Source organism: Brachyhypopomus gauderio, unplaced genomic scaffold (genome assembly GCF_052324685.1).
Source record: "Brachyhypopomus gauderio isolate BG-103 unplaced genomic scaffold, BGAUD_0.2 sc342, whole genome shotgun sequence".
NCBI lineage: Eukaryota > Metazoa > Chordata > Actinopteri > Gymnotiformes > Hypopomidae > Brachyhypopomus > Brachyhypopomus gauderio.
In genome coordinates this window covers 1-23,578 of record NW_027507163.1, presented here as the reverse complement: position 1 = coordinate 23,578, position 23,578 = coordinate 1, and the positions used below count along the sequence as shown (strand labels likewise).

The 23,578-nt window shown below is 41.5% G+C and overlaps 29 non-coding genes across 29 annotated transcripts; 12 read left to right on the top strand and 17 right to left on the bottom strand.

Moving 5' to 3' along the window:
• Positions 1 to 696: 696 nt before the first annotated feature.
• trnak-cuu (transfer RNA lysine (anticodon CUU)) lies at positions 697 to 769 on the top strand. The gene has a single exon. It is a non-coding gene; the product is annotated as a tRNA-Lys (tRNA).
• An 89-nt stretch (positions 770 to 858) lies between these two features.
• trnan-guu (transfer RNA asparagine (anticodon GUU)) lies at positions 859 to 932 on the bottom strand. Its single transcript has one exon. It is a non-coding gene; the product is annotated as a tRNA-Asn (tRNA).
• Positions 933 to 2,086: 1,154 nt separating this feature from the next.
• trnak-cuu (transfer RNA lysine (anticodon CUU)) lies at positions 2,087 to 2,159 on the top strand. The gene has a single exon. It is a non-coding gene; the product is annotated as a tRNA-Lys (tRNA).
• Positions 2,160 to 2,248: 89 nt separating this feature from the next.
• trnan-guu (transfer RNA asparagine (anticodon GUU)) lies at positions 2,249 to 2,322 on the bottom strand. The gene has a single exon. It is a non-coding gene; the product is annotated as a tRNA-Asn (tRNA).
• Positions 2,323 to 3,476: 1,154 nt separating this feature from the next.
• Positions 3,477 to 3,549, top strand: trnak-cuu (transfer RNA lysine (anticodon CUU)). The gene has a single exon. It is a non-coding gene; the product is annotated as a tRNA-Lys (tRNA).
• Positions 3,550 to 3,638: 89 nt separating this feature from the next.
• On the bottom strand, positions 3,639 to 3,712 carry trnan-guu (transfer RNA asparagine (anticodon GUU)). The gene has a single exon. It is a non-coding gene; the product is annotated as a tRNA-Asn (tRNA).
• A 1,154-nt stretch (positions 3,713 to 4,866) lies between these two features.
• Positions 4,867 to 4,939, top strand: trnak-cuu (transfer RNA lysine (anticodon CUU)). Its single transcript has one exon. It is a non-coding gene; the product is annotated as a tRNA-Lys (tRNA).
• An 89-nt stretch (positions 4,940 to 5,028) lies between these two features.
• trnan-guu (transfer RNA asparagine (anticodon GUU)) lies at positions 5,029 to 5,102 on the bottom strand. The gene has a single exon. It is a non-coding gene; the product is annotated as a tRNA-Asn (tRNA).
• Positions 5,103 to 6,256: 1,154 nt separating this feature from the next.
• trnak-cuu (transfer RNA lysine (anticodon CUU)) lies at positions 6,257 to 6,329 on the top strand. The gene has a single exon. It is a non-coding gene; the product is annotated as a tRNA-Lys (tRNA).
• Positions 6,330 to 6,418: 89 nt separating this feature from the next.
• On the bottom strand, positions 6,419 to 6,492 carry trnan-guu (transfer RNA asparagine (anticodon GUU)). The gene has a single exon. It is a non-coding gene; the product is annotated as a tRNA-Asn (tRNA).
• A 1,312-nt stretch (positions 6,493 to 7,804) lies between these two features.
• trnan-guu (transfer RNA asparagine (anticodon GUU)) lies at positions 7,805 to 7,878 on the bottom strand. Its single transcript has one exon. It is a non-coding gene; the product is annotated as a tRNA-Asn (tRNA).
• Positions 7,879 to 9,032: 1,154 nt separating this feature from the next.
• trnak-cuu (transfer RNA lysine (anticodon CUU)) lies at positions 9,033 to 9,105 on the top strand. The gene has a single exon. It is a non-coding gene; the product is annotated as a tRNA-Lys (tRNA).
• An 89-nt stretch (positions 9,106 to 9,194) lies between these two features.
• Positions 9,195 to 9,268, bottom strand: trnan-guu (transfer RNA asparagine (anticodon GUU)). Its single transcript has one exon. It is a non-coding gene; the product is annotated as a tRNA-Asn (tRNA).
• A 1,154-nt stretch (positions 9,269 to 10,422) lies between these two features.
• On the top strand, positions 10,423 to 10,495 carry trnak-cuu (transfer RNA lysine (anticodon CUU)). Its single transcript has one exon. It is a non-coding gene; the product is annotated as a tRNA-Lys (tRNA).
• An 89-nt stretch (positions 10,496 to 10,584) lies between these two features.
• On the bottom strand, positions 10,585 to 10,658 carry trnan-guu (transfer RNA asparagine (anticodon GUU)). Its single transcript has one exon. It is a non-coding gene; the product is annotated as a tRNA-Asn (tRNA).
• Positions 10,659 to 11,969: 1,311 nt separating this feature from the next.
• trnan-guu (transfer RNA asparagine (anticodon GUU)) lies at positions 11,970 to 12,043 on the bottom strand. Its single transcript has one exon. It is a non-coding gene; the product is annotated as a tRNA-Asn (tRNA).
• Positions 12,044 to 13,181: 1,138 nt separating this feature from the next.
• Positions 13,182 to 13,254, top strand: trnak-cuu (transfer RNA lysine (anticodon CUU)). Its single transcript has one exon. It is a non-coding gene; the product is annotated as a tRNA-Lys (tRNA).
• An 89-nt stretch (positions 13,255 to 13,343) lies between these two features.
• Positions 13,344 to 13,417, bottom strand: trnan-guu (transfer RNA asparagine (anticodon GUU)). The gene has a single exon. It is a non-coding gene; the product is annotated as a tRNA-Asn (tRNA).
• Positions 13,418 to 14,571: 1,154 nt separating this feature from the next.
• trnak-cuu (transfer RNA lysine (anticodon CUU)) lies at positions 14,572 to 14,644 on the top strand. The gene has a single exon. It is a non-coding gene; the product is annotated as a tRNA-Lys (tRNA).
• An 89-nt stretch (positions 14,645 to 14,733) lies between these two features.
• On the bottom strand, positions 14,734 to 14,807 carry trnan-guu (transfer RNA asparagine (anticodon GUU)). Its single transcript has one exon. It is a non-coding gene; the product is annotated as a tRNA-Asn (tRNA).
• A 1,154-nt stretch (positions 14,808 to 15,961) lies between these two features.
• trnak-cuu (transfer RNA lysine (anticodon CUU)) lies at positions 15,962 to 16,034 on the top strand. The gene has a single exon. It is a non-coding gene; the product is annotated as a tRNA-Lys (tRNA).
• An 89-nt stretch (positions 16,035 to 16,123) lies between these two features.
• Positions 16,124 to 16,197, bottom strand: trnan-guu (transfer RNA asparagine (anticodon GUU)). The gene has a single exon. It is a non-coding gene; the product is annotated as a tRNA-Asn (tRNA).
• A 1,316-nt stretch (positions 16,198 to 17,513) lies between these two features.
• Positions 17,514 to 17,587, bottom strand: trnan-guu (transfer RNA asparagine (anticodon GUU)). The gene has a single exon. It is a non-coding gene; the product is annotated as a tRNA-Asn (tRNA).
• A 1,154-nt stretch (positions 17,588 to 18,741) lies between these two features.
• On the top strand, positions 18,742 to 18,814 carry trnak-cuu (transfer RNA lysine (anticodon CUU)). The gene has a single exon. It is a non-coding gene; the product is annotated as a tRNA-Lys (tRNA).
• An 89-nt stretch (positions 18,815 to 18,903) lies between these two features.
• trnan-guu (transfer RNA asparagine (anticodon GUU)) lies at positions 18,904 to 18,977 on the bottom strand. The gene has a single exon. It is a non-coding gene; the product is annotated as a tRNA-Asn (tRNA).
• Positions 18,978 to 20,131: 1,154 nt separating this feature from the next.
• Positions 20,132 to 20,204, top strand: trnak-cuu (transfer RNA lysine (anticodon CUU)). The gene has a single exon. It is a non-coding gene; the product is annotated as a tRNA-Lys (tRNA).
• An 89-nt stretch (positions 20,205 to 20,293) lies between these two features.
• Positions 20,294 to 20,367, bottom strand: trnan-guu (transfer RNA asparagine (anticodon GUU)). Its single transcript has one exon. It is a non-coding gene; the product is annotated as a tRNA-Asn (tRNA).
• Positions 20,368 to 21,683: 1,316 nt separating this feature from the next.
• trnan-guu (transfer RNA asparagine (anticodon GUU)) lies at positions 21,684 to 21,757 on the bottom strand. The gene has a single exon. It is a non-coding gene; the product is annotated as a tRNA-Asn (tRNA).
• Positions 21,758 to 23,072: 1,315 nt separating this feature from the next.
• Positions 23,073 to 23,146, bottom strand: trnan-guu (transfer RNA asparagine (anticodon GUU)). The gene has a single exon. It is a non-coding gene; the product is annotated as a tRNA-Asn (tRNA).
• Positions 23,147 to 23,578: the final 432 nt, after the last annotated feature.

The following is a 23,578-nucleotide window of genomic DNA, read 5'->3' as shown; positions in this document are numbered from 1 at the left end:
GCATCCATATCACCAACACACATTTACAAACCAAACCATAGGCAATAAAATACATGAGTAAACTGATTTGTGGACCTTTGTGGCACTTGGTACTGCTGAGATCAGGATCATTACAGAGTTCAGCAATTATTTTCCCAACTAGGTCATTGATACATTGGAATCCCCAATGTTTTCTGGAACAGAATAGGCTATGCCTTTCGGATGAGAATAAAAAAAGACTTCAAGAACCAAAAAAGAAGTTAAGCTGCCTTCAGCTGATGTACTCAGACTAAAGGGAAACACTTTAAATCCCAAGGTGAAATGCACATGCTCAAAATTTTATCAGGACAGAGTACATGTTTTACTTTGATATTAAGAGCGATCACTGGATTGTCTTCCAGTAAATTAATGTTTTCTTCCGCTACAAAACGTTTTTTCAACAACTATAAAGAGGCTATGCAACGAAACTGAGCTGGTTTCAAGTGCCTTTAATGGTACCTTTTTGACCCCACTTCAAATGCTGCTGTTACCTGACCAGTTCGATTGTTAGTTTGCCAGATTCTCAATCTCTGGGATGTGAGATCATGCACCAGGTTTAGTGAATGTTTAAGGGTGAAGGTCTTTAATTTCTGCACAAATTCCACAAACATAGCTCAGGTCCTGCTCAACATGTCAACATGTGGCGACAGCAAGTGCCTTTGGGGTCTTACAAAAATCGCCCGGCTAGCTCAGTCGGTAGAGCATGAGACTCTTAATCTCAGGGTCGTGGGTTCGAGCCCCACGTTGGGCGAGAGGCTGATTTGTTTGAGTGAAATGTTGAAATTTAGTTAATCTGTTTGCACAAAATACGTCTAAAAAAGAAGAGAAAGGAACATACATCGTCCCTGGGTGGGCTCGAACCACCATCCTTTCGGTTAACAGCCGAACGCGCTAACCGATTGCGCCACAGAGACCAGATGCTGCTGTGCTTACATAGTTCTTCCTCAAAAGAAAAACCCAACAAGCACATTCCTCCTGTTTGCTGGCTTTTGATGAAATGAGCCAATGCATAAAGGATGCAACATCAATGTCACTCACACTTTTCTGCTAGCTTGTCTAAAATTCGCCCTTCCTTCAATTTCTCACTTGTCAAGACCTGCAGGTCTTCAAACAAAAGGTCAGTTTGTAGACCCTTTTCCTGTCAAAGTTTTGATCCTTTTGTCCACCAGTCATCGGAATGTGTATGATTTTCACCAGTTTACACAGTGTAGCTCCCTTGCCTTCAGTTGCAGGGTTATGTCCTCTTAGATAAGATGCTTTTGAAATTATTTGTGAAAATGCACCCAAAACCTATTCAAAACAGATTTGATGGAAGCACTGCAGGAGCTGCTCCAAGACGCATTTTGTCCAGAAAATGTGCTATCATGAATGCATCCATATCACCAACACACATTTACAAACCAAACCATAGGCAATAAAATACATGAGTAAACTGATTTGTGGACCTTTGTGGCACTTGGTACTGCTGAGATCAGGATCATTACAGAGTTCAGCAATTATTTTCCCAACTAGGTCATTGATACATTGGAATCCCCAATGTTTTCTGGAACAGAATAGGCTATGCCTTTCGGATGAGAATAAAAAAAGACTTCAAGAACCAAAAAAGAAGTTAAGCTGCCTTCAGCTGATGTACTCAGACTAAAGGGAAACACTTTAAATCCCAAGGTGAAATGCACATGCTCAAAATTTTATCAGGACAGAGTACATGTTTTACTTTGATATTAAGAGCGATCACTAGATTGTCTTCCAGTAAATTAATGTTTTCTTCCGCTACAAAACGTTTTTTCAACAACTATAAAGAGGCTATGCAACGAAACTGAGCTGAGATGTCAAGTGCCTTTAATGGTACATTTTTGACCCCACTTCAAATGCTGCTGTTACCTGACCAGTTCGATTGTTAGTTTGCCAGATTCTCAATCTCTGGGATGTGAGATCATGCACCAGGTTTAGTGAATGTTTAAGGGTGAAGGTCTTTAGTTTCTGCACAAATTCCACAAACATAGCTCAGGTCCTGCTCAACATGTCAACATGTGGCGACAGCAAGTGCCTTTGGGGTCCTACAAAAATCGCCCGGCTAGCTCAGTCGGTAGAGCATGAGACTCTTAATCTCAGGGTCGTGGGTTCGAGCCCCACGTTGGGCGAGAGGCTGATTTGTTTGAGTGAAATGTTGAAATTTAGTTAATCTGTTTGCACAAAATACGTCTAAAAAAGAAGAGAAAGGAACATACATCGTCCCTGGGTGGGCTCGAACCACCATCCTTTCGGTTAACAGCCGAACGCGCTAACCGATTGCGCCACAGAGACCAGATGCTGCTGTGCTTACATAGTTCTTCCTCAAAAGAAAAACCCAACAAGCACATTCCTCCTGTTTGCTGGCTTTTGATGAAATGAGCCAATGCATAAAGGATGCAACATCAATGTCACTCACACTTTTCTGCTAGCTTGTCTAAAATTCGCCCTTCCTTCAATTTCTCACTTGTCAAGACCTCCAGGTCTTCAAACAAAAGGTCAGTTTGTAGACCCTTTTCCTGTCAAAGTTTTGATCCTTTTGTCCACCAGTCATCGGAATGTGTATGATTTTCACCAGTTTACACAGTGTAGCTCCCTTGCCTTCAGTTGCAGGGTTATGTCGTCTTAGATAAGACGCTTTTGAAATTATTTGTGAAAATGCACCCAAAACCTATTCAAAACAGATTTGATGGAAGCACTGCAGGAGCTGCTCCAAGACGCATTTTGTCCAGAAAATGTGCTATCATGAATGCATCCATATCACCAACACACATTTACAAACCAAACCATAGGCAATAAAATACATGAGTAAACTGATTTGTGGACCTTTGTGGCACTTGGTACTGCTGAGATCAGGATCATTACAGAGTTCAGCAATTATTTTCCCAACTAGGTCATTGATACATTGGAATCCCCAATGTTTTCTGGAACAGAATAGGCTATGCCTTTCGGATGAGAATAAAAAAAGACTTCAAGAACCAAAAAAGAAGTTAAGCTGCCTTCAGCTGATGTACTCAGACTAAAGGGAAACACTTTAAATCCCAAGGTGAAATGCACATGCTCAAAATTTTATCAGGACAGAGTACATGTTTTACTTTGATATTAAGAGCGATCACTAGATTGTCTTCCAGTAAATTAATGTTTTCTTCCGCTACAAAACGTTTTTTCAACAACTATAAAGAGGCTATGCAACGAAACTGAGCTGAGATGTCAAGTGCCTTTAATGGTACATTTTTGACCCCACTTCAAATGCTGCTGTTACCTGACCAGTTCGATTGTTAGTTTGCCAGATTCTCAATCTCTGGGATGTGAGATCATGCACCAGGTTTAGTGAATGTTTAAGGGTGAAGGTCTTTAGTTTCTGCACAAATTCCACAAACATAGCTCAGGTCCTGCTCAACATGTCAACATGTGGCGACAGCAAGTGCCTTTGGGGTCCTACAAAAATCGCCCGGCTAGCTCAGTCGGTAGAGCATGAGACTCTTAATCTCAGGGTCGTGGGTTCGAGCCCCACGTTGGGCGAGAGGCTGATTTGTTTGAGTGAAATGTTGAAATTTAGTTAATCTGTTTGCACAAAATACGTCTAAAAAAGAAGAGAAAGGAACATACATCGTCCCTGGGTGGGCTCGAACCACCATCCTTTCGGTTAACAGCCGAACGCGCTAACCGATTGCGCCACAGAGACCAGATGCTGCTGTGCTTACATAGTTCTTCCTCAAAAGAAAAACCCAACAAGCACATTCCTCCTGTTTGCTGGCTTTTGATGAAATGAGCCAATGCATAAAGGATGCAACATCAATTTCACTCACACTTTTCTGCTAGCTTGTCTAAAATTCGCCCTTCCTTCAATTTCTCACTTGTCAAGACCTCCAGGTCTTCAAACAAAAGGTCAGTTTGTAGACCCTTTTCCTGTCAAAGTTTTGATCCTTTTGTCCACCAGTCATCGGAATGTGTATGATTTTCACCAGTTTACACAGTGTAGCTCCCTTGCCTTCAGTTGCAGGGTTATGTCGTCTTAGATAAGACGCTTTTGAAATTATTTGTGAAAATGCACCCAAAACCTATTCAAAACAGATTTGATGGAAGCACTGCAGGAGCTGCTCCAAGACGCATTTTGTCCAGAAAATGTGCTATCATGAATGCATCCATATCACCAACACACATTTACAAACCAAACCATAGGCAATAAAATACATGAGTAAACTGATTTGTGGACCTTTGTGGCACTTGGTACTGCTGAGATCAGGATCATTACAGAGTTCAGCAATTATTTTCCCAACTAGGTCATTGATACATTGGAATCCCCAATGTTTTCTGGAACAGAATAGGCTATGCCTTTCGGATGAGAATAAAAAAAGACTTCAAGAACCAAAAAAGAAGTTAAGCTGCCTTCAGCTGATGTACTCAGACTAAAGGGAAACACTTTAAATCCCAAGGTGAAATGCACATGCTCAAAATTTTATCAGGACAGAGTACATGTTTTACTTTGATATTAAGAGCGATCACTGGATTGTCTTCCAGTAAATTAATGTTTTCTTCCGCTACAAAACGTTTTTTCAACAACTATAAAGAGGCTATGCAACGAAACTGAGCTGGGATGTCAAGTGCCTTTAATGGTACCTTTTTGACCCCACTTCAAATGCTGCTGTTACCTGACCAGTTCGATTGTTAGTTTGCCAGATTCTCAATCTCTGGGATGTGAGATCATGCACCAGGTTTAGTGAATGTTTAAGGGTGAAGGTCTTTAATTTCTGCACAAATTCCACAAACATAGCTCAGGTCCTGCTCAACATGTCAACATGTGGCGACAGCAAGTGCCTTTGGGGTCTTACAAAAATCGCCCGGCTAGCTCAGTCGGTAGAGCATGAGACTCTTAATCTCAGGGTCGTGGGTTCGAGCCCCACGTTGGGCGAGAGGCTGATTTGTTTGAGTGAAATGTTGAAATTTAGTTAATCTGTTTGCACAAAATACGTCTAAAAAAGAAGAGAAAGGAACATACATCGTCCCTGGGTGGGCTCGAACCACCATCCTTTCGGTTAACAGCCGAACGCGCTAACCGATTGCGCCACAGAGACCAGATGCTGCTGTGCTTACATAGTTCTTCCTCAAAAGAAAAACCCAACAAGCACATTCCTCCTGTTTGCTGGCTTTTGATGAAATGAGCCAATGCATAAAGGATGCAACATCAATGTCACTCACACTTTTCTGCTAGCTTGTCTAAAATTCGCCCTTCCTTCAATTTCTCACTTGTCAAGACCTGCAGGTCTTCAAACAAAAGGTCAGTTTGTAGACCCTTTTCCTGTCAAAGTTTTGATCCTTTTGTCCACCAGTCATCGGAATGTGTATGATTTTCACCAGTTTACACAGTGTAGCTCCCTTGCCTTCAGTTGCAGGGTTATGTCCTCTTAGATAAGACGCTTTTGAAATTATTTGTGAAAATGCACCCAAAACCTATTCAAAACAGATTTGATGGAAGCACTGCAGGAGCTGCTCCAAGACGCATTTTGTCCAGAAAATGTGCTATCATGAATGCATCCATATCACCAACACACATTTACAAACCAAACCATAGGCAATAAAATACATGAGTAAACTGATTTGTGGACCTTTGTGGCACTTGGTACTGCTGAGATCAGGATCATTACAGAGTTCAGCAATTATTTTCCCAACTAGGTCATTGATACATTGGAATCCCCAATGTTTTCTGGAACAGAATAGGCTATGCCTTTCGGATGAGAATAAAAAAAGACTTCAAGAACCAAAAAAGAAGTTAAGCTGCCTTCAGCTGATGTACTCAGACTAAAGGGAAACACTTTAAATCCCAAGGTGAAATGCACATGCTCAAAATTTTATCAGGACAGAGTACATGTTTTACTTTGATATTAAGAGCGATCACTAGATTGTCTTCCAGTAAATTAATGTTTTCTTCCGCTACAAAACGTTTTTTCAACAACTATAAAGAGGCTATGCAACGAAACTGAGCTGAGATGTCAAGTGCCTTTAATGGTACATTTTTGACCCCACTTCAAATGCTGCTGTTACCTGACCAGTTCGATTGTTAGTTTGCCAGATTCTCAATCTCTGGGATGTGAGATCATGCACCAGGTTTAGTGAATGTTTAAGGGTGAAGGTCTTTAGTTTCTGCACAAATTCCACAAACATAGCTCAGGTCCTGCTCAACATGTCAACATGTGGCGACAGCAAGTGCCTTTGGGGTCCTACAAAAATCGCCCGGCTAGCTCAGTCGGTAGAGCATGAGACTCTTAATCTCAGGGTCGTGGGTTCGAGCCCCACGTTGGGCGAGAGGCTGATTTGTTTGAGTGAAATGTTGAAATTTAGTTAATCTGTTTGCACAAAATACGTCTAAAAAAGAAGAGAAAGGAACATACATCGTCCCTGGGTGGGCTCGAACCACCATCCTTTCGGTTAACAGCCGAACGCGCTAACCGATTGCGCCACAGAGACCAGATGCTGCTGTGCTTACATAGTTCTTCCTCAAAAGAAAAACCCAACAAGCACATTCCTCCTGTTTGCTGGCTTTTGATGAAATGAGCCAATGCATAAAGGATGCAACATCAATGTCACTCACACTTTTCTGCTAGCTTGTCTAAAATTCGCCCTTCCTTCAATTTCTCACTTGTCAAGACCTCCAGGTCTTCAAACAAAAGGTCAGTTTGTAGACCCTTTTCCTGTCAAAGTTTTGATCCTTTTGTCCACCAGTCATCGGAATGTGTATGATTTTCACCAGTTTACACAGTGTAGCTCCCTTGCCTTCAGTTGCAGGGTTATGTCCTCTTAGATAAGACGCTTTTGAAATTATTTATGAAAATGCACCCAAAACCTATTCAAAACAGATTTGATGGAAGCACTGCAGGAGCTGCTCCAAGACGCATTTTGTCCAGGAAATGTGCTATCATGAATGCATCCATATCACCAACACACATTTACAAACCAAACCATAGGCAATAAAATACATGAGTAAACTGATTTGTGGACCTTTGTGGCACTTGGTACTGCTGAGATCAGGATCATTACAGAGTTCAGCAATTATTTTCCCAACTAGGTCATTGATACATTGGAATCCCCAATGTTTTCTGGAACAGAATAGGCTATGCCTTTCGGATGAGAATAAAAAAAGACTTCAAGAACCAAAAAAGAAGTTAAGCTGCCTTCAGCTGATGTACTCAGACTAAAGGGAAACACTTTAAATCCCAAGGTGAAATGCACATGCTCAAAATTTTATCAGGACAGAGTACATGTTTTACTTTGATATTAAGAGTGATCAATGGATTGTCTTCCAGTAAATTAATGTTTTCTTCCGCTACAAAACGTTTTTTCAACAACTATAAAGAGGCTATGCAACGAAACTGAGCTGGGATGTCAAGTGCCTTTAATGGTACCTTTTTGACCCCACTTCAAATGCTGCTGTTACCTGACCAGTTCGATTGTTAGTTTGCCAGATTCTCAATCTCTGGGATGTGAGATCATGCACCAGGTTTAGTGAATGTTTAAGGGTGAAGGTCTTTAATTTCTGCACAAATTCCACAAACATAGCTCAGGTCCTGCTCAACATGTCAACATGTGGCGACAGCAAGTGCCTTTGGGGTCCTACAAAAATCGCCCGGCTAGCTCAGTCGGTAGAGCATGAGACTCTTAATCTCAGGGTCGTGAGTTCGAGCTGTTGGGCGAGAGGCTGATTTGTTTGAGTGAAATGTTGAAATTTAGTTAATCTGTTTGCACAAAATACGTCTAAAAAAGAAGAGAAAGGAACATACATCGTCCCTGGGTGGGCTCGAACCACCATCCTTTCGGTTAACAGCCGAACGCGCTAACCGATTGCGCCACAGAGACCAGATGCTGCTGTGCTTACATAGTTCTTCCTCAAAAGAAAAACCCAACAAGCACATTCCTCCTGTTTGCTGGCTTTTGATGAAATGAGCCAATGCATAAAGGATGCAACATCAATGTCACTCACACTTTTCTGCTAGCTTGTCTAAAATTCGCCCTTCCTTCAATTTCTCACTTGTCAAGACCTCCAGGTCTTCAAACAAAAGGTCAGTTTGTAGACCCTTTTCCTGTCAAAGTTTTGATCCTTTTGTCCACCAGTCATCGGAATGTGTATGATTTTCACCAGTTTACACAGTGTAGCTCCCTTGCCTTCAGTTGCAGGGTTATGTCGTCTTAGATAAGACGCTTTTGAAATTATTTGTGAAAATGCACCCAAAACCTATTCAAAACAGATTTGATGGAAGCACTGCAGGAGCTGCTCCAAGACGCATTTTGTCCAGAAAATGTGCTATCATGAATGCATCCATATCACCAACACACATTTACAAACCAAACCATAGGCAATAAAATACATGAGTAAACTGATTTGTGGACCTTTGTGGCACTTGGTACTGCTGAGATCAGGATCATTACAGAGTTCAGCAATTATTTTCCCAACTAGGTCATTGATACATTGGAATCCCCAATGTTTTCTGGAACAGAATAGGCTATGCCTTTCGGATGAGAATAAAAAAAGACTTCAAGAACCAAAAAAGAAGTTAAGCTGCCTTCAGCTGATGTACTCAGACTAAAGGGAAACACTTTAAATCCCAAGGTGAAATGCACATGCTCAAAATTTTATCAGGACAGAGTACATGTTTTACTTTGATATTAAGAGCGATCACTGGATTGTCTTCCAGTAAATTAATGTTTTCTTCCGCTACAAAACGTTTTTTCAACAACTATAAAGAGGCTATGCAACGAAACTGAGCTGGGATGTCAAGTGCCTTTAATGGTACCTTTTTGACCCCACTTCAAATGCTGCTGTTACCTGACCAGTTCGATTGTTAGTTTGCCAGATTCTCAATCTCTGGGATGTGAGATCATGCACCAGGTTTAGTGAATGTTTAAGGGTGAAGGTCTTTAATTTCTGCACAAATTCCACAAACATAGCTCAGGTCCTGCTCAACATGTCAACATGTGGCGACAGCAAGTGCCTTTGGGGTCTTACAAAAATCGCCCGGCTAGCTCAGTCGGTAGAGCATGAGACTCTTAATCTCAGGGTCGTGGGTTCGAGCCCCACGTTGGGCGAGAGGCTGATTTGTTTGAGTGAAATGTTGAAATTTAGTTAATCTGTTTGCACAAAATACGTCTAAAAAAGAAGAGAAAGGAACATACATCGTCCCTGGGTGGGCTCGAACCACCATCCTTTCGGTTAACAGCCGAACGCGCTAACCGATTGCGCCACAGAGACCAGATGCTGCTGTGCTTACATAGTTCTTCCTCAAAAGAAAAACCCAACAAGCACATTCCTCCTGTTTGCTGGCTTTTGATGAAATGAGCCAATGCATAAAGGATGCAACATCAATGTCACTCACACTTTTCTGCTAGCTTGTCTAAAATTCGCCCTTCCTTCAATTTCTCACTTGTCAAGACCTGCAGGTCTTCAAACAAAAGGTCAGTTTGTAGACCCTTTTCCTGTCAAAGTTTTGATCCTTTTGTCCACCAGTCATCGGAATGTGTATGATTTTCACCAGTTTACACAGTGTAGCTCCCTTGCCTTCAGTTGCAGGGTTATGTCCTCTTAGATAAGACGCTTTTGAAATTATTTGTGAAAATGCACCCAAAACCTATTCAAAACAGATTTGATGGAAGCACTGCAGGAGCTGCTCCAAGACGCATTTTGTCCAGAAAATGTGCTATCATGAATGCATCCATATCACCAACACACATTTACAAACCAAACCATAGGCAATAAAATACATGAGTAAACTGATTTGTGGACCTTTGTGGCACTTGGTACTGCTGAGATCAGGATCATTACAGAGTTCAGCAATTATTTTCCCAACTAGGTCATTGATACATTGGAATCCCCAATGTTTTCTGGAACAGAATAGGCTATGCCTTTCGGATGAGAATAAAAAAAGACTTCAAGAACCAAAAAAGAAGTTAAGCTGCCTTCAGCTGATGTACTCAGACTAAAGGGAAACACTTTAAATCCCAAGGTGAAATGCACATGCTCAAAATTTTATCAGGACAGAGTACATGTTTTACTTTGATATTAAGAGCGATCACTAGATTGTCTTCCAGTAAATTAATGTTTTCTTCCGCTACAAAACGTTTTTTCAACAACTATAAAGAGGCTATGCAACGAAACTGAGCTGAGATGTCAAGTGCCTTTAATGGTACATTTTTGACCCCACTTCAAATGCTGCTGTTACCTGACCAGTTCGATTGTTAGTTTGCCAGATTCTCAATCTCTGGGATGTGAGATCATGCACCAGGTTTAGTGAATGTTTAAGGGTGAAGGTCTTTAGTTTCTGCACAAATTCCACAAACATAGCTCAGGTCCTGCTCAACATGTCAACATGTGGCGACAGCAAGTGCCTTTGGGGTCCTACAAAAATCGCCCGGCTAGCTCAGTCGGTAGAGCATGAGACTCTTAATCTCAGGGTCGTGGGTTCGAGCCCCACGTTGGGCGAGAGGCTGATTTGTTTGAGTGAAATGTTGAAATTTAGTTAATCTGTTTGCACAAAATACGTCTAAAAAAGAAGAGAAAGGAACATACATCGTCCCTGGGTGGGCTCGAACCACCATCCTTTCGGTTAACAGCCGAACGCGCTAACCGATTGCGCCACAGAGACCAGATGCTGCTGTGCTTACATAGTTCTTCCTCAAAAGAAAAACCCAACAAGCACATTCCTCCTGTTTGCTGGCTTTTGATGAAATGAGCCAATGCATAAAGGATGCAACATCAATGTCACTCACACTTTTCTGCTAGCTTGTCTAAAATTCGCCCTTCCTTCAATTTCTCACTTGTCAAGACCTCCAGGTCTTCAAACAAAAGGTCAGTTTGTAGACCCTTTTCCTGTCAAAGTTTTGATCCTTTTGTCCACCAGTCATCGGAATGTGTATGATTTTCACCAGTTTACACAGTGTAGCTCCCTTGCCTTCAGTTGCAGGGTTATGTCCTCTTAGATAAGACGCTTTTGAAATTATTTATGAAAATGCACCCAAAACCTATTCAAAACAGATTTGATGGAAGCACTGCAGGAGCTGCTCCAAGACGCATTTTGTCCAGGAAATGTGCTATCATGAATGCATCCATATCACCAACACACATTTACAAACCAAACCATAGGCAATAAAATACATGAGTAAACTGATTTGTGGACCTTTGTGGCACTTGGTACTGCTGAGATCAGGATCATTACAGAGTTCAGCAATTATTTTCCCAACTAGGTCATTGATACATTGGAATCCCCAATGTTTTCTGGAACAGAATAGGCTATGCCTTTCGGATGAGAATAAAAAAGACTTCAAGAACCAAAAAAGAAGTTAAGCTGCCTTCAGCTGATGTACTCAGACTAAAGGGAAACACTTTAAATCCCAAGGTGAAATGCACATGCTCAAAATTTTATCAGGACAGAGTACATGTTTTACTTTGATATTAAGAGTGATCAATGGATTGTCTTCCAGTAAATTAATGTTTTCTTCCGCTACAAAACGTTTTTTCAACAACTATAAAGAGGCTATGCAACGAAACTGAGCTGGGATGTCAAGTGCCTTTAATGGTACCTTTTTGACCCCACTTCAAATGCTGCTGTTACCTGACCAGTTCGATTGTTAGTTTGCCAGATTCTCAATCTCTGGGATGTGAGATCATGCACCAGGTTTAGTGAATGTTTAAGGGTGAAGGTCTTTAATTTCTGCACAAATTCCACAAACATAGCTCAGGTCCTGCTCAACATGTCAACATGTGGCGACAGCAAGTGCCTTTGGGGTCCTACAAAAATCGCCCGGCTAGCTCAGTCGGTAGAGCATGAGACTCTTAATCTCAGGGTCGTGAGTTCGAGCTGTTGGGCGAGAGGCTGATTTGTTTGAGTGAAATGTTGAAATTTAGTTAATCTGTTTGCACAAAATACGTCTAAAAAAGAAGAGAAAGGAACATACATCGTCCCTGGGTGGGCTCGAACCACCATCCTTTCGGTTAACAGCCGAACGCGCTAACCGATTGCGCCACAGAGACCAGATGCTGCTGTGCTTACATAGTTCTTCCTCAAAAGAAAAACCCAACAAGCACATTCCTCCTGTTTGCTGGCTTTTGATGAAATGAGCCAATGCATAAAGGATGCAACATCAATGTCACTCACACTTTTCTGCTAGCTTGTCTAAAATTCGCCCTTCCTTCAATTTCTCACTTGTCAAGACCTCCAGGTCTTCAAACAAAAGGTCAGTTTGTAGACCCTTTTCCTGTCAAAGTTTTGATCCTTTTGTCCACCAGTCATCGGAATGTGTATGATTTTCACCAGTTTACACAGTGTAGCTCCCTTGCCTTCAGTTGCAGGGTTATGTCCTCTTAGATAAGACGCTTTTGAAATTATTTATGAAAATGCACCCAAAACCTATTCAAAACAGATTTGATGGAAGCACTGCAGGAGCTGCTCCAAGACGCATTTTGTCCAGGAAATGTGCTATCATGAATGCATCCATATCACCAACACACATTTACAAACCAAACCATAGGCAATAAAATACATGAGTAAACTGATTTGTGGACCTTTGTGGCACTTGGTACTGCTGAGATCAGGATCATTACAGAGTTCAGCAATTATTTTCCCAACTAGGTCATTGATACATTGGAATCCCCAATGTTTTCTGGAACAGAATAGGCTATGCCTTTCGGATGAGAATAAAAAAAGACTTCAAGAACCAAAAAAGAAGTTAAGCTGCCTTCAGCTGATGTACTCAGACTAAAGGGAAACACTTTAAATCCCAAGGTGAAATGCACATGCTCAAAATTTTATCAGGACAGAGTACATGTTTTACTTTGATATTAAGAGTGATCAATGGATTGTCTTCCAGTAAATTAATGTTTTCTTCCGCTACAAAACGTTTTTTCAACAACTATAAAGAGGCTATGCAACGAAACTGAGCTGGGATGTCAAGTGCCTTTAATGGTACCTTTTTGACCAGTTACCTGACCAGTTCGATTGTTAGTTTGCCAGATTCTCAATCTCTGGGATGTGAGATCATGCACCAGGTTTAGTGAATGTTTAAGGGTGAAGGTCTTTAGTTTCTGCACAAATTCCACAAACATAGCTCAGGTCCTGCTCAACATGTCAACATGTGCCGACAGCAAGTGCCTTTGGGGTCCTACAAAAATCGCCCGGCTAGCTCAGTCGGTAGAGCATGAGACTCTTAATCTCAGGGTCGTGGGTTCGAGCCCCACGTTGGGCGAGAGGCTGATTTGTTTGAGTGAAATGTTGAAATTTAGTTAATCTGTTTGCACAAAATACGTCTAAAAAAGAAGAGAAAGGAACATACATCGTCCCTGAGTGGGCTCGAACCACCATCCTTTCGGTTAACAGCCGAACGCGCTAACCGATTGCGCCACAGAGACCAGATGCTGCTGTGCTTACATAGTTCTTCCTCAAAAGAAAAACCCAACAAGCACATTCCTCCTGTTTGCTGGCTTTTGATGAAATGAGCCAATGCATAAAGGATGCAACATCAATGTCACTCACACTTTTCTGCTAGCTTGTCTAAAATTCGCCCTTCCTTCAATTTCTCACTTGTCAAGACCTGCAGGTCTTCAAACAAAAGGTCAGTTTGTAGACCCTTTTCCTGTCAAAGTTTTGATCCTTTTGTCCACCAGTCATCGGAATGTGTATGATTTTCACCAGTTTACACAGAGTAGCTCCCTTGCTTTCAGTTGCAGGGTTATGTCCTCTTAGATAAGACGCTTTTGAAATTATTTGTGAAAATGCACCCAAAACCTATTCAAAACAGATTTGATGGAAGCACTGCAGGAGCTGCTCCAAGACGCATTTTGTCCAGAAAATGTGCTATCATGAATGCATCCATATCACCAACACACATTTACAAACCAAACCATAGGCAATAAAATACATGAGTAAACTGATTTGTGGACCTTTGTGGCACTTGGTACTGCTGAGATCAGGATCATAACAGAGTTCAGCAATTATTTTCCCAACTAGGTCATTGATACATTGGAATCCCCAATGTTTTCTGGAACAGAATAGGCTATGCCTTTCGGATGAGAATAAAAAAAGACTTCAAGAACCAAAAAAGAAGTTAAGCTGCCTTCAGCTGATGTACTCAGACTAAAGGGAAACACTTTAAATCCCAAGGTGAAATGCACATGCTCAAAATTTTATCAGGACAGAGTACATGTTTTACTTTGATATTAAGAGCGATCACTAGATTGTCTTCCAGTAAATGAATGTTTTCTTCCGCTACAAAACGTTTTTTCAACAACTATAAAGAGGCTATGCAACGAAACTGAGCTGAGATGTCAAGTGCCTTTAATGGTACATTTTTGACCCCACTTCAAATGCTGCTGTTACCTGACCAGTTCGATTGTTAGTTTGCCAGATTCTCAATCTCTGGGATGTGAGATCATGCACCAGGTTTAGTGAATGTTTAAGGGTGAAGGTCTTTAGTTTCTGCACAAATTCCACAAACATAGCTCAGGTCCTGCTCAACATGTCAACATGTGGCGACAGCAAGTGCCTTTGGGGTCCTACAAAAATCGCCCGGCTAGCTCAGTCGGTAGAGCATGAGACTCTTAATCTCAGGGTCGTGAGTTCGAGCCCCACGTTGGGCGAGAGGCTGATTTGTTTGAGTGAAATGTTGAAATTTAGTTAATCTGTTTGCACAAAATACGTCTAAAAAAGAAGAGAAAGGAACATACATCGTCCCTGGGTGGGCTCGAACCACCATCCTTTCGGTTAACAGCCGAACGCGCTAACCGATTGCGCCACAGAGACCAGATGCTGCTGTGCTTACATAGTTCTTCCTCAAAAGAAAAACCCAACAAGCACATTCCTCCTGTTTGCTGGCTTTTGATGAAATGAGCCAATGCATAAAGGATGCAACATCAATGTCACTCACACTTTTCTGCTAGCTTGTCTAAAATTCGCCCTTCCTTCAATTTCTCACTTGTCAAGACCTGCAGGTCTTCAAACAAAAGGTCAGTTTGTAGACCCTTTTCCTGTCAAAGTTTTGATCCTTTTGTCCACCAGTCATCGGAATGTGTATGATTTTCACCAGTTTACACAGTGTAGCTCCCTTGCATTCAGTTGCAGGGTTATGTCCTCTTAGATAAGACGCTTTTCAAATTATTTGTGAAAATGCACCCAAAACCTATTCAAAACAGATTTGATGGAAGCACTGCAGGAGCTGCTCCAAGACGCATTTTGTCCAGAAAATGTGCTATCATGAATGCATACATATCACCAACACACATTTACAAACCAAACCATAGGCAATAAAATACATGAGTAAACTGATTTGTGGACCTTTGTGGCACTTGGTACTGCTGAGATCAGGATCATTACAGAGTTCAGCAATTATTTTCCCAACTAGGTCATTGATACATTGGAATCCCCAATGTTTTCTGGAACAGAATAGGCTATGCCTTTCGGATGAGAATAAAAAAAGACTTCAAGAACCAAAAAAGAAGTTAAGCTGCCTTCAGCTGATGTACTCAGACTAAAGGGAAACACTTTAAATCCCAAGGTGAAATGCACATGCTCAAAATTTTATCAGGACAGAGTACATGTTTTACTTTGATATTAAGAGCGATCACTGGATTGTCTTCCAGTAAATTAATGTTTTCTTCCGCTACAAAACGTTTTTTCAACAACTATAAAGAGGCTATGCAACGAAACTGAGCTGGGATGTCAAGTGCCTTTAATGGTACCTTTTTGACCCCACTTCAAATGCTGCTGTTACCTGACCAGTTCGATTGTTAGTTTGCCAGATTCTCAATCTCTGGGATGTGAGATCATGCACCAGGTTTAGTGAATGTTTAAGGGTGAAGGTCTTTAATTTCTGCACAAATTCCACAAACATAGCTCAGGTCCTGCTCAACATGTCAACATGTGGTGACAGCAAGTGCCTTTGGGGTCCTACAAAAATCGCCCGGCTAGCTCAGTCGGTAGAGCATGAGACTCTTAATCTCAGGGTCGTGGGTTGGAGCCCCACGTTGGGCGAGAGGCTGATTTGTTTGAGTGAAATGTTGAAATTTAGTTAATCTGTTTGCACAAAATACGTCTAAAAAAGAAGAGAAAGGAACATACATCGTCCCTGGGTGGGCTCGAACCACCATCCTTTCGGTTAACAGCCGAACGCGCTAACCGATTGCGCCACAGAGACCAGATGCTGCTGTGCTTACATAGTTCTTCCTCAAAAGAAAAACCCAACAAGCACATTCCTCCTGTTTGCTGGCTTTTGATGAAATGAGCCAATGCATAAAGGATGCAACATCAATGTCACTCACACTTTTCTGCTAGCTTGTCTAAAATTCGCCCTTCCTTCAATTTCTGACTTGTCAAGACCTGCAGGTCTTCAAACAAAAGGTCAGTTTGTAGACCCTTTTCCTGTCAAAGTTTTGATCCTTTTGTCCACCAGTCATCGGAATGTGTATGATTTTCACCAGTTTACACAGTGTAGCTCCCTTGCCTTCAGTTGCAGGGTTATGTCGTCTTAGATAAGACGCTTTTGAAATTATTTGTGAAAATGCACCCAAAACCTATTCAAAACAGATTTGATGGAAGCACTGCAGGAGCTGCTCCAAGACGCATTTTGTCCAGAAAATGTGCTATCATGAATGCATCCATATCACCAACACACATTTACAAACCAAACCATAGGCAATAAAATACATGAGTAAACTGATTTGTGGACCTTTGTGGCACTTGGTACTGCTGAGATCAGGATCATTACAGAGTTCAGCAATTATTTTCCCAACTAGGTCATTGATACATTGGAATCCCCAATGTTTTCTGGAACAGAATAGGCTATGCCTTTCGGATGAGAATAAAAAAAGACTTCAAGAACCAAAAAAGAAGTTAAGCTGCCTTCAGCTGATGTACTCAGACTAAAGGGAAACACTTTAAATCCCAAGGTGAAATGCACATGCTCAAAATTTTATCAGGACAGAGTACATGTTTTACTTTGATATTAAGAGCGATCACTGGATTGTCTTCCAGTAAATTAATGTTTTCTTCCGCTACAAAACGTTTTTTCAACAACTATAAAGAGGCTATGCAACGAAACTGAGCTGGGATGTCAAGTGCCTTTAATGGTACCTTTTTGACCCCACTTCAAATGCTGCTGTTACCTGACCAGTTCGATTGTTGATTTGCCAGATTCTCAATCTCTGGGATGTGAGATCATGCACCAGGTTTAGTGAATGTTTAAGGGTGAAGGTCTTTAATTTCTGCACAAATTCCACAAACATAGCTCAGGTCCTGCTCAACATGTCAACATGTGGCGACAGCAAGTGCCTTTGGGGTCCTACAAAAATCGCCCGGCTAGCTCAGTCAGTACAGCATGAGATTCTTAATCTCAGGGTCGTGGGTTCGAGCCCCATGTTGGGCGAGAGGCTGATTTGTTTGAGTGAAATGTTGAAATTTAGTTAATCTGTTTGCACAAAATACGTCTAAAAAAGAAGAGAAAGGAACATACATCGTCCCTGGGTGGGCTCGAACCACCATCCTTTCGGTTAACAGCCGAACGCGCTAACCGATTGCGCCACAGAGACCAGATGCTGCTGTGCTTACATAGTTCTTCCTCAAAAGAAAAACCCAACAAGCACATTCCTCCTGTTTGCTGGCTTTTGATGAAATGAGCCAATGCATAAAGGATGCAACATCAATGTCACTCACACTTTTCTGCTAGCTTGTCTAAAATTCGCCCTTCCTTCAATTTCTCACTTGTCAAGACCTGCAGGTCTTCAAACAAAAGGTCAGTTTGTAGACCCTTTTCCTGTCAAAGTTTTGATCCTTTTGTCCACCAGTCATCGGAATGTGTATGATTTTCACCAGTTTACACAGTGTAGCTCCCTTGCCTTCAGTTGCAGGGTTATGTCGTCTTAGATAAGACGCTTTTGAAATTATTTGTGAAAATGCACCCAAAACCTATTCAAAACAGATTTGATGGAAGCACTGCAGGAGCTGCTCCAAGACGCATTTTGTCCAGAAAATGTGCTATCATGAATGCATCCATATCACCAACACACATTTACAAACCAAACCATAGGCAATAAAATACATGAGTAAACTGATTTGTGGACCTTTGTGGCACTTGGTACTGCTGAGATCAGGATCATTACAGAGTTCAGCAATTATTTTCCCAACTAGGTCATTGATACATTGGAATCCCCAATGTTTTCTGGAACAGAATAGGCTATGCCTTTCGGATGAGAATAAAAAAAGACTTCAAGAACCAAAAAAGAAGTTAAGCTGCCTTCAGCTGATGTACTCAGACTAAAGGGAAACACTTTAAATCCCAAGGTGAAATGCACATGCTCAAAATTTTATCAGGACAGAGTACATGTTTTACTTTGATATTAAGAGCGATCACTGGATTGTCTTCCAGTAAATTAATGTTTTCTTCCGCTACAAAACGTTTTTTCAACAACTATAAAGAGGCTATGCAACGAAACTGAGCTGGGATGTCAAGTGCCTTTAATGGTACCTTTTTGACCCCACTTCAAATGCTGCTGTTACCTGACCAGTTCGATTGTTAGTTTGCCAGATTCTCAATCTCTGGGATGTGAGATCATGCACCAGGTTTAGTGAATGTTTAAGGGTGAAGGTCTTTAATTTCTGCACAAATTCCACAAACATAGCTCAGGTCCTGCTCAACATGTCAACATGTGGCGACAGCAAGTGCCTTTGGGGTCCTACAAAAATCGCCCGGCTAGCTCAGTCGGTAGAGCATGAGACTCTTAATCTCAGGGTCGTGAGTTCGAGCCCCACGTTGGGCGAGAGGCTGATTTGTTTGAGTGAAATGTTGAAATTTAGTTAATCTGTTTGCACAAAATACGTCTAAAAAAGAAGAGAAAGGAACATACATCGTCCCTGGGTGGGCTCGAACCACCATCCTTTCGGTTAACAGCCGAACGCGCTAACCGATTGCGCCACAGAGACCAGATGCTGCTGTGCTTACATAGTTCTTCCTCAAAAGAAAAACCCAACAAGCACATTCCTCCTGTTTGCTGGCTTTTGATGAAATGAGCCAATGCATAAAGGATGCAACATCAATGTCACTCACACTTTTCTGCTAGCTTGTCTAAAATTCGCCCTTCCTTCAATTTCTCACTTGTCAAGACCTGCAGGTCTTCAAACAAAAGGTCAGTTTGTAGACCCTTTTCCTGTCAAAGTTTTGATCCTTTTGTCCACCAGTCATCGGAATGTGTATGATTTTCACCAGTTTACACAGTGTAGCTCCCTTGCATTCAGTTGCAGGGTTATGTCCTCTTAGATAAGACGCTTTTCAAATTATTTGTGAAAATGCACCCAAAACCTATTCAAAACAGATTTGATGGAAGCACTGCAGGAGCTGCTCCAAGACGCATTTTGTCCAGAAAATGTGCTATCATGAATGCATACATATCACCAACACACATTTACAAACCAAACCATAGGCAATAAAATACATGAGTAAACTGATTTGTGGACCTTTGTGGCACTTGGTACTGCTGAGATCAGGATCATTACAGAGTTCAGCAATTATTTTCCCAACTAGGTCATTGATACATTGGAATCCCCAATGTTTTCTGGAACAGAATAGGCTATGCCTTTCGGATGAGAATAAAAAAAGACTTCAAGAACCAAAAAAGAAGTTAAGCTGCCTTCAGCTGATGTACTCAGACTAAAGGGAAACACTTTAAATCCCAAGGTGAAATGCACATGCTCAAAATTTTATCAGGACAGAGTACATGTTTTACTTTGATATTAAGAGCGATCACTGGATTGTCTTCCAGTAAATTAATGTTTTCTTCCGCTACAAAACGTTTTTTCAACAACTATAAAGAGGCTATGCAACGAAACTGAGCTGGGATGTCAAGTGCCTTTAATGGTACCTTTTTGACCCCACTTCAAATGCTGCTGTTACCTGACCAGTTCGATTGTTAGTTTGCCAGATTCTCAATCTCTGGGATGTGAGATCATGCACCAGGTTTAGTGAATGTTTAAGGGTGAAGGTCTTTAATTTCTGCACAAATTCCACAAACATAGCTCAGGTCCTGCTCAACATGTCAACATGTGGTGACAGCAAGTGCCTTTGGGGTCCTACAAAAATCGCCCGGCTAGCTCAGTCGGTAGAGCATGAGACTCTTAATCTCAGGGTCGTGGGTTGGAGCCCCACGTTGGGCGAGAGGCTGATTTGTTTGAGTGAAATGTTGAAATTTAGTTAATCTGTTTGCACAAAATACGTCTAAAAAAGAAGAGAAAGGAACATACATCGTCCCTGGGTGGGCTCGAACCACCATCCTTTCGGTTAACAGCCGAACGCGCTAACCGATTGCGCCACAGAGACCAGATGCTGCTGTGCTTACATAGTTCTTCCTCAAAAGAAAAACCCAACAAGCACATTCCTCCTGTTTGCTGGCTTTTGATGAAATGAGCCAATGCATAAAGGATGCAACATCAATGTCACTCACACTTTTCTGCTAGCTTGTCTAAAATTCGCCCTTCCTTCAATTTCTGACTTGTCAAGACCTGCAGGTCTTCAAACAAAAGGTCAGTTTGTAGACCCTTTTCCTGTCAAAGTTTTGATCCTTTTGTCCACCAGTCATCGGAATGTGTATGATTTTCACCAGTTTACACAGTGTAGCTCCCTTGCCTTCAGTTGCAGGGTTATGTCGTCTTAGATAAGACGCTTTTGAAATTATTTGTGAAAATGCACCCAAAACCTATTCAAAACAGATTTGATGGAAGCACTGCAGGAGCTGCTCCAAGACGCATTTTGTCCAGAAAATGTGCTATCATGAATGCATCCATATCACCAACACACATTTACAAACCAAACCATAGGCAATAAAATACATGAGTAAACTGATTTGTGGACCTTTGTGGCACTTGGTACTGCTGAGATCAGGATCATTACAGAGTTCAGCAATTATTTTCCCAACTAGGTCATTGATACATTGGAATCCCCAATGTTTTCTGGAACAGAATAGGCTATGCCTTTCGGATGAGAATAAAAAAAGACTTCAAGAACCAAAAAAGAAGTTAAGCTGCCTTCAGCTGATGTACTCAGACTAAAGGGAAACACTTTAAATCCCAAGGTGAAATGCACATGCTCAAAATTTTATCAGGACAGAGTACATGTTTTACTTTGATATTAAGAGCGATCACTGGATTGTCTTCCAGTAAATTAATGTTTTCTTCCGCTACAAAACGTTTTTTCAACAACTATAAAGAGGCTATGCAACGAAACTGAGCTGGGATGTCAAGTGCCTTTAATGGTACCTTTTTGACCCCACTTCAAATGCTGCTGTTACCTGACCAGTTCGATTGTTGATTTGCCAGATTCTCAATCTCTGGGATGTGAGATCATGCACCAGGTTTAGTGAATGTTTAAGGGTGAAGGTCTTTAATTTCTGCACAAATTCCACAAACATAGCTCAGGTCCTGCTCAACATGTCAACATGTGGCGACAGCAAGTGCCTTTGGGGTCCTACAAAAATCGCCCGGCTAGCTCAGTCAGTACAGCATGAGATTCTTAATCTCAGGGTCGTGGGTTCGAGCCCCATGTTGGGCGAGAGGCTGATTTGTTTGAGTGAAATGTTGAAATTTAGTTAATCTGTTTGCACAAAATACGTCTAAAAAAGAAGAGAAAGGAACATACATCGTCCCTGGGTGGGCTCGAACCACCATCCTTTCGGTTAACAGCCGAACGCGCTAACCGATTGCGCCACAGAGACCAGATGCTGCTGTGCTTACATAGTTCTTCCTCAAAAGAAAAACCCAACAAGCACATTCCTCCTGTTTGCTGGCTTTTGATGAAATGAGCCAATGCATAAAGGATGCAACATCAATGTCACTCACACTTTTCTGCTAGCTTGTCTAAAATTCGCCCTTCCTTCAATTTCTCACTTGTCAAGACCTGCAGGTCTTCAAACAAAAGGTCAGTTTGTAGACCCTTTTCCTGTCAAAGTTTTGATCCTTTTGTCCACCAGTCATCGGAATGTGTATGATTTTCACCAGTTTACACAGTGTAGCTCCCTTGCCTTCAGTTGCAGGGTTATGTCGTCTTAGATAAGACGCTTTTGAAATTATTTGTGAAAATGCACCCAAAACCTATTCAAAACAGATTTGATGGAAGCACTGCAGGAGCTGCTCCAAGACGCATTTTGTCCAGAAAATGTGCTATCATGAATGCATCCATATCACCAACACACATTTACAAACCAAACCATAGGCAATAAAATACATGAGTAAACTGATTTGTGGACCTTTGTGGCACTTGGTACTGCTGAGATCAGGATCATTACAGAGTTCAGCAATTATTTTCCCAACTTAGGTCATTGATACATTGGAATCCCCAATGTTTTCTGGAACAGAATAGGCTATGCCTTTCGGATGAGAATAAAAAAAGACTTCAAGAACCAAAAAAGAAGTTAAGCTGCCTTCAGCTGATGTACTCAGACTAAAGGGAAAACACTTTAAATCCCAAGGTGAAATGCACATGCTCAAAATTTTATCAGGACAGAGTACATGTTTTACTTTGATATTAAGAGCGATCACTGGATTGTCTTCCAGTAAATTAATGTTTTCTTCCGCTACAAAACGTTTTTTTCAACAACTATAAAGAGGCTATGCAACGAAACTGAGCTGGGATGTCAAGTGCCTTTAATGGTACCTTTTTGACCCCACTTCAAATGCTGCTGTTACCTGACCAGTTCGATTGTTAGTTTGCCAGATTCTCAATCTCTGGGATGTGAGATCATGCACCAGGTTTAGTGAATGTTTAAGGGTGAAGGTCTTTAATTTCTGCACAAATTCCACAAACATAGCTCAGGTCCTGCTCAACATGTCAACATGTGGCGACAGCAAGTGCCTTTGGGGTCCTACAAAAATCGCCCGGCTAGCTCAGTCGGTAGAGCATGAGACTCTTAATCTCAGGGTCGTGAGTTCGAGCTGTTGGGCGAGAGGCTGATTTGTTTGAGTGAAATGTTGAAATTTAGTTAATCTGTTTGCACAAAATACGTCTAAAAAAGAAGAGAAAGGAACATACATCGTCCCTGGGTGGGCTCGAACCACCATCCTTTCGGTTAACAGCCGAACGCGCTAACCGATTGCGCCACAGAGACCAGATGCTGCTGTGCTTACATAGTTCTTCCTCAAAAGAAAAACCCAACAAGCACATTCCTCCTGTTTGCTGGCTTTTGATGAAATGAGCCAATGCATAAAGGATGCAACATCAATGTCACTCACACTTTTCTGCTAGCTTGTCTAAAATTCGCCCTTCCTTCAATTTCTCACTTGTCAAGACCTCCAGGTCTTCAAACAAAAGGTCAGTTTGTAGACCCTTTTCCTGTCAAAGTTTTGATCCTTTTGTCCACCAGTCATCGGAATGTGTATGATTTTCACCAGTTTACACAGTGTAGCTCCCTTGCCTTCAGTTGCAGGGTTATGTCCTCTTAGATAAGACGCTTTTGAAATTATTTATGAAAATGCACCCAAAACCTATTCAAAACAGATTTGATGGAAGCACTGCAGGAGCTGCTCCAAGACGCATTTTG